The sequence below is a fragment of the Sinocyclocheilus rhinocerous genome, unplaced genomic scaffold (genome assembly GCF_001515625.1).
Source record: "Sinocyclocheilus rhinocerous isolate Xijiao unplaced genomic scaffold, SAMN03320098_v1.1 scaffold2369, whole genome shotgun sequence".
In the NCBI taxonomy this organism is placed as follows: domain Eukaryota; kingdom Metazoa; phylum Chordata; class Actinopteri; order Cypriniformes; family Cyprinidae; genus Sinocyclocheilus; species Sinocyclocheilus rhinocerous.
The window spans coordinates 294,361-302,893 of record NW_015645530.1 but is presented as its reverse complement, the minus strand read 5'-3'; positions in this window follow the sequence as shown (position 1 = coordinate 302,893).

The following is an 8,533-nucleotide window of genomic DNA, read 5'->3' as shown; positions in this document are numbered from 1 at the left end:
GACCTATTTAAACAACTAAAAGGGATAAACATAAATTTACGTTACCTCAGACTGTATCTTGAACCACCTCACGCGCAAATTAACCAACAGGCATATGTAAAATAACAAAGAGGGGAATTTGAAAACTTATTAACACAGAAAAATAAAATTTAGAGTGAAATTTAACATTACATGGAAAAAAGACGAATAAAAGTACATTTATAATGCTTACCTTTGGTTAGCACCCATCCGTCCGTCTCTGTCAGATGACCTTTACGGTTAGAATTTCAAACTGCTTCATGTTAGTGAAGGCCGCTGGGTCCCATCCTCTGTAGGTTTTATAAAATGTCCTCAATGAAGAATAAAATCAATTACATACAGAATCTGTCGCCGTGGTATTATCTTCAGTCTTTGGTAATATACAGAATTAACATCTTCCGTCTTCACGGTTGCTTGCACCATCATGTTTAACTTACGTCCCTTCAGAATCAGACAAGTTAATTTCGCGGCTAATTTCAAAGGGTTTATTTTGCTTCAATGCCACCTCACAACACTTTAAACATTACCATTACAGTGTTTTTGCTTACATATTTATAGACTGTAAATAACTTACCGCCGTTTGACAATACGAAAAAAGCACGCAAAAGTCTTTTGAAAATTCCCAAGGAGCACAAGTGCTCATGCTCGCACGCGTCTGTCGGAAGCGCATACTTATTTGCCAAAATAAAGGCCTGCTGAGTTTAAGTTTGAAAATGATATAAATTTATATTAAAATAGAAGTAAATATTAGCATTATATTTTTAGGTTTACTATATAATAATTGTATTTGTATTTAATGCTCCCTTTTTATTTTAAAACATGTAAAATTATTTATAATAGTATTATCACACTTTATTATTTTTTAATTATTTTACTTTAAATAAAGTGCAATAAAATTATCTCTATTATTTATTTATTATTTATAGTTATATATATTTATTTATTTAATGGGTCACACTATGTGTAGTGTGAGGACCAAACCAAATCTCCAGGTTCTCCTGTGAGAACCAGGCTGGAAAATGTGCACCTCTGTCTATAACACATGAATGTTCAAAGGAGCCACATGTTCGACCTTTTCATTGAACACAAAGAAATTAAGTTCATTGAACTTAATTGCAGTGTTTTAAGTAACAGAAAGTAATAAAAACTCGATCAAACTGAGTAATGTCAACAGAGCAGAAACAAATAAGTAAGATGAACGTAATTTTACTAATTTAGCAGTGCATCATCTTTTACAGTGATGCGTATTAATACATATCACAAATACGTATTAATAAGTACACAAGTATTTCATTTTGAACATAGGCTTTATTTGCTAGATTTAAGTCTGCGATCTGCGGTGCTTATGCAGTTATCTTCCTGTTGTTTTCCTCTTCAGGATCTGTTTTTCTTTGGAGCAGCTGTTGAATTCATTGTTTTAGCATTCACATATTCGAGTACATGAGCCAGGCCATATGGTGGCAAATCACTGAGCCAGGACTGGAGAGATAGATAAAGATGGAGAAAAGCACACAAAAAATTCTTTACTTGCCCTTTCGCTTTCTTTTTCGTCTTATCATTAGCATTGTTATTAGTCATACTGTTGTTGGTTGTTTAAAGCGAAGGTTGATTGCTTTCGGAGCGTATTTATGCTCCGCCATGCTGAGAGTGTAGGCAGGATTGAGTGTGTGCGGACAGGCACATTTTTCACCTGTTCACCTCCTCTTATCCGGGCTGCCGTTCAAGGTCTCGGGTCCTTACAATGGCCCAGACACAAATGCAGCCACCCAAAGAGTGAAATGACACGGGCAATTTCAACATCCATCTCGCTGCATATATTGACTATATATGAGAGAAGTGCTCCTGCTAGAAAGCTATTTGTACGCTTTGAAATCCAGAAAGGCTAACAATGGCCTTATTTGTACTGCAAAAAGTCTGTTTGACAAATGATATAGGCAGCTGAGCCTTGAGTTCCGTAAAAAAAATAGAGACAGGCTGCACCATAAATCGATAGGTGTGTGTTTATCTTTTTACATGTATTTTTGTGTGTGTTTTTAGTGATTTATTTGTGTCAAATAACAATACACTTCCATCTTTGATAGCAGCAAGAGTGGCATACTTTGACAAAAGAGTAACTATAGCAACTTTCCTCCTTTGCTTCATTGACAGAGTGACGGTTTTAATGTTTCTGAATGAAATATGTGGCCAATGAACTTTCTGAATAAGTCTGGATGCCAGTTATGAGCCAAATCTGGGCTCAGGGAAGGAGTTATGGAGCCGTAACCAAGGGCATGGATCAGAGGGGTCATCTATCTCCGTTACCTGTTTTCCGAGGCGGACGGACCCTTGCCTCCGGTGTGTTTATTATAGCCTGTATATTATCAGACGCTGTGGATTCCACCGGTAGTCCCTGAAAAACTCTATGAGTTCCCTTTATAGAACACATAGAGAAATTCATTGGATAGCATTGTCTAAACCTCAGAGCCTAAACAAAAGCAATCTAACCGTATTTAACTACTAACAGCAGTAATATAGTAATAGTAAAAAGTTTTAATAAAGACAAAATGTTTAATTAATATGATTAAATTGATTCTTTTATTAATTAATTAATTTCTAAATTATTTATTTATTCTAAATCATTAATTTTTTTAATTATTAAATAATTTAAGGTAGGGCCAGTACAAAATTATTCTTAGATGAAACTGGAAGCCTAAAAACCTGTATTATGGAATTATAGCACATGCTCATTTGTTTTTCAGGTCCATAGAAAGCCTTTTTTGAGAAACATGAAATTACCACTTTTTACAGTGGGGTTTCATTTATGAAAGTTATGATATCATTATATTTGACAAGCATATTTGCAATAATCTGACTAGATATCCCCACATGTGGTTTGGCTGTTTAATACTAGAAAAGCTCTGCAGGAAGAGGTCTGTTCAGCCAAATGTATGTGAGAGTTATATAGTTTTGGACTGTATGAGAATTTAAAAAATGAAATTATAAAATCTAACGAGCGTCTGCCTATTTTTATTAAGTGGTGGGAAGCAGGACCCCATTAGGAGTCTCCGTGGTTTGTCTCTCCCCCTCCCTCTCTCCTCTCTTTCTGTGTGAAGTGCTTATTATAAATGTTCCATATGTTCTACATTAGAGCTGAGCTCAAGTGTAGTGTAGATAGATGCTAATATAATCAACTAGCCACCACTTACAAATACACTCCCTCAGGACTACAACCACCCCCACACATTATATATATATATATACTGTATGTATGTATATATATATATATATATATATATCCTGCCTAGTCATTAATCAAATATTCTACAAACTGTTTTAGCTGGTTTGAGAGGCACTTTGCTGTGTTTAGACAATATTGCATCTGGATTTCAATTGATCAGAATGGTCATAATGAAAATACAGCTCTTGTGGAACTTTTTTTTCTATATTTTTTTAAATGAAAGATATTTTTATTTAGTTTATTTAATAGCTTGCAAATAATTAGCAAAATGTAAAAAGTCCCAGATCACATTTTAGGGTAATAGTTAATAACACACTGCTTGATAGTGTCAAAAAAAAAAATCCATTAATTAATTCATTTGTATTATTTTTTTATGATTATTTTTTGTGAGGGTTGGGGTTAAATTTTAAACTTTCAATCTTCTCATCATAATATCAAAAGGAGTTATTTACATAAGGCCTTCTGCCAGTCTCCTCTTCAGATGTCGCTGTATGCCGTAGCATTGTGATTCCTTCTCGATGGAATTGCTGCTTAGCTCTTTAGTTAATTAGCAGCGACTGTCCACATACATTTGGCCATTTGTGTTTGGCTTCCTTCTGTATATTTCTTGTCAGCAGTACTTGTGTAGGTTTAAATGCCATGTGTCATCAGGACAGGTAGTATTATGGATTGTTGAGTGATTGATTTCACTCGTTTCCTGAGAGATTTCTTGTTATGCAGATTTTAAAATAGCTCACCTTTCCATATTGGCTTTTTATGCCGATTCTGAGGATGCAACAGGCGAGTGTTACACTTATCTTCCCCCGACTGAAACACATAATGTATCGTTTTTATGGATTGCTGTGACAGCGCTCGTAAGAGAGCAACGACAGAGTCGGCATTCATTAGTACCTTGAGGATGTGACAATCGAAATTAGATCCCTGTGATGCACCGGTCCATATTTCATCTCAAACCTGGAGGCCTTTCGCTGCTTGCATCCCGCGTTAGGTAACCCATGCTTCATGCAAAATGCCACTGTCAGAGTGTTCTAGCGTGGATTAATGTGATATTCTGCACATTCGATTTGTGCTTCTGCTGTTTTCTTGGCTTTTTCCCAGGCTTTTACCTCGCCCTGTCCCTGCTCTCCGTTCTGGGTCAGCGAGTGTGTGTCAGTGTGAAAGGACGGCTTGTTCATTTGCTGTCACCCTGCTGTTAATCAGATACAGTTAGTGAGGTTAAACCTTGTCATCTACCACTGCCATGATCTAACTGAGCCAAGCCTGTGGTTTGTGCACAGGAGTGCTGTTAAACTAAAGGACATGCCAAAAGCGGCACACACAAGCGCACACACTGGGTATCGATGGTAAAGACTCATCTGGAAGAAAAACAGACTGTGAGTGTAGCCAAGCGAGTCTGCACCACCTGATCAGTGTGTGTGTACTTGGAGAAAAAGCAAAGAAACATAGTCAATTTACTCATCAAGCCAAAATGTCGAAACTTCGAATCCTTTGTCCACTAATGTGACTCAAATCAATAAACTACCCGTGATGTCAATAGGCCGAGTGCTCGTTCTGAAACTCATCTCACAGCTTGCGGCTTCATTTCGAAATGCACAGCTTTAAGCGGCCAATATTAAGACACCCGGCATGTATTTTTCTACACAGTAGTAGTTATACATGCATACGACTGTCTAAACACCATCTGCGATGTTCAGAGAAGTCGTAAATGCTGCAGAAATGCAGAAATAACCTAGAACAAATCTATAAATGTCTTTCATTTTTATTGCATTGATTCACCATAAAAAATACAGGCGGACAATGTTTAAACATTTACAAACTTATTTCCAAACTGATGAATTTTGAATGCAAAAAACTATAATGATTACATAGCCTACTTGCATTAAAAGTCATCAGTCTTGTACTGTTCATTTTACTTTAAAAAGACAAGAAGTAGTTCTCCCCAATAATCATCATTTACCATTATTTAGCTTGTCATTCCTTTCTTGTCATTCGTTTTCTTCTATATGGGACACAAAAGCAGATGTTTGGCAGAATGTTCATGCTGATCTTTTCTGTACAATGAAAGTGAAGAGGGACTGAGACTTCAATGATGGAAAAAATAGGCTTGTCAATCGAATTTCATTTATTCCAATTATGAGCCACGTTAATTACAATTAATCACATTATATCAATATTTGTTAAGAGCAGCCCCAAGAAGAAGATGATTCAAGCACATTGTTGTGGCAGACGAGTAAATCAATAAATGGACATTAACAAGTGGCTTAGGAAGTCAATATATAGTTTTATTTTCACATAACTTCACAGCAGTCCATACTGCAATCAAGTTGTCAGTCTGAGGTAGATTTAGAGACTATTCAGAAAGAATTATGCCTGTGCTATTTCTTAAATTTTTGTCTGTGTATACATGCAGATTTTGTATACATGGAGTTTTGGTCGTTGTGTTGCATTTTATGGTTTTCAGCATCTCATGCCGTGTTTTTAAGTTGCATTGTCAAGTTCAATTTTAAAAAGCGTGTTTCAAGACCCTTGTGTTTAGTACCATTCCGTTCTGCTCCAGCTGTTTTTTGAACAGAAAAATGTATGCGGCTTCTCTGTTATTGTGCCATAGTTTGGTGACTTGCAAAAATATGCTGATATTATAACATACAGCTTGAATTGCTCTGATGGTAGGAAAATTTCATTAAGGAATTTATGTAAGGGGACATGATAATTGTGTTAATTTGAGATTTATTTATAATTAAGGATTAAATGCACTTTTTTAAAAAACAGTTTTTTTAAATAATTGTTTTATAATGTATTGCTTTTTCATCTTTTTATACTTAATGACTAATTTTATACATTTTAATTGTATTTTTATAGTTCATCATGCTAAACTAACATGTTAAATTGAAAGCCCTACAGAAAGATTAATTGTGTAAATTATTTATAATTGTTTTAATGCATTGAGAAATGGTATAATTGGTTAAATGTTTTTTATAATTAATGATTGTGTTAATTTTTTTTAACATTTTTATACTAATTGACTAAATGTGCTTTTTTTTTTTTTTTTTTGGTGGTTGACCATACTAAGTGAACTGTTCCTTTAAAAGGCTCTTCTTTGATACACACGTAATTACATTAACACTGTGCCGTTCTATCCCTGGCACGCTGAAAGTTCTGGAATCTAACGGACACTCAACTCATGTTTGGCAAGAGCTGAGGGGTTTTATATAGACTCACATTAATCTTGTGGCCTTCAGAAAAAAAGCCTTATTAACCCACATAACCAGAATAAGATAATTACCTTTGTTACTCCTCTTCTGTGTTTAATTCTCAGCGGGGGTTGTGATGTGTGTGTGTGTGTGTGTGTGTGTGTGTGTGTGTGCGCGTGCATGTGTATAGGAGGGATACTATAATCTATGAATTATTAATACATTATTATCTCTTAATTAAGACTTATCATTTTTCTGACATTTTAATATTGCAGATGCCTAGGAACTGTTGTTTTTTCTTTCTTTTTTAAGCCCACGGGGTGCCATGTCAGCAAAAACATAATATAGTCACAATATGCGTGAGAAACCGTTCAACTGCAAGCTGCACATGAGGAATACAAAGATGTATATGTGTTAAAGGAAATCCCAATATATGAACCTCTGTGTATTAAGCTTGCTGTTCAAAACAGGAGGAGAACAGTCTCCTTCTCTACAAATAAAGGGAATGCAAAGTAGGATGCACTGAGACTCAGCCAATCAATGCAGATTACAGCAGTGAAGGGATGGACTCAAACGATGACATGTATTCCACTTCGGGAGCCACGTGCGAACACGTAACACACATCAAAGTGACTTTGATCACTGCAAACACAAACACACTGTTGCAGGTAAACAGGGCAGGGAAGGAGAATAGCTCTTTAGAATGGAATACTAAAATAGGCTGCTGCTTATTGCATATTTGACAGTATATAATGTAATCTGACTACTATTTTGTGTGAAACTGTATGCAATATGCAATGAGAAACGTCTCAAATGGCAGTATGCAACTTGCTATGTTAAATAGTTCACCCAAAAATGAAAATTTGAAAATTGCTAAACTCACCCTCAGGCCATCCAATATGTAGATGAGTTTGTTCCTTCATCATCAGAACAAATTGCTTTTAAGAAGAAGTTTAGCATTACATCACTTGCGCACCAATGGATCCTTTGCAACAGTTGAAAGTTAATAATGTCTTGATGAATTTGTTCATTACAAACTTGCAGCTTTTTGCTTCCAAAGATTGATGGAATGACTGGAGTTGTGTAGATTACTTGTGGATTATTGTCATGTTTTTATTAACTGTTTGACTTCTTCTTCTGACGGCACCCATTCACTGCAGAGGATCCATTGGTGAGCAAGTGATGTAATTTCTCCAAATCTGTTCTGATGAAGAAACAAACTCCTACTTGGATGGCCTGGGGGTGCGTACATTTTTGTACAATTTTCATTTTTGGGAGAACTACTCCTTTAATTCAGCAAGTGCAGTCTATTCATCTCAGAAATAAATGTGGTTATTTTAATCCAGGTTTGAGTAAAGCTCGAATATGTTTCTTAGGAACTGAGTGCCTGAGAGCAAAGATGGCAGGTTGCAGGTTGTGTATTTCAGAGGCTGAATACACCAGCTGAGCATCTGCTATTGAGATGAATGGGAATGCTAACATGCTCTCCAGGTATTTAGACCTCCTTTGGTGTAACTTATGTGTTGAGCATCAGGGTCGAAATCACATTTAAATGTCAAATTTCATTATGGTGTTCACTGTATCTTATCCCCATGGACAAACATGAGCACAACTGCATTAAAATTATTGGCACCAGTCAAACATTATCAAATCAGAACATGCAAATCTGTCACTGGTGTTGTATCCTTTCAAAAGACACTAACATGTACCATTTAGGCACTAATATGTACATTTAAGGTGCTAATATGCACCCCTTAGGGGTCTTTTGAAAGGGTACCACCCCAGTGTCAGCTTTTGTACCTTTTTTTCTGAGAGTGTACTTTAGTGCTGAAATCTGCTACTATACTGTGCCTTCATTTGACATTAAGTCACATTATGTGTTCGGATATAGGTATAGCATTTGAAATTGTAACAAAATCACACAATTGTTCCTCTGTTTTGAGTTTCAGCACAGGGTTAGTATCGTTAACAAAACTAAAACTAAAACCATAAAAATGTCACTTAAAATAAAATAAACATTATTACTGAAATGAAATAAAATATAAAAAGCATTTTACATATTTCATTTACATATTTCAGCTACTTGCCGTGGCAACGTTCTCTTTTT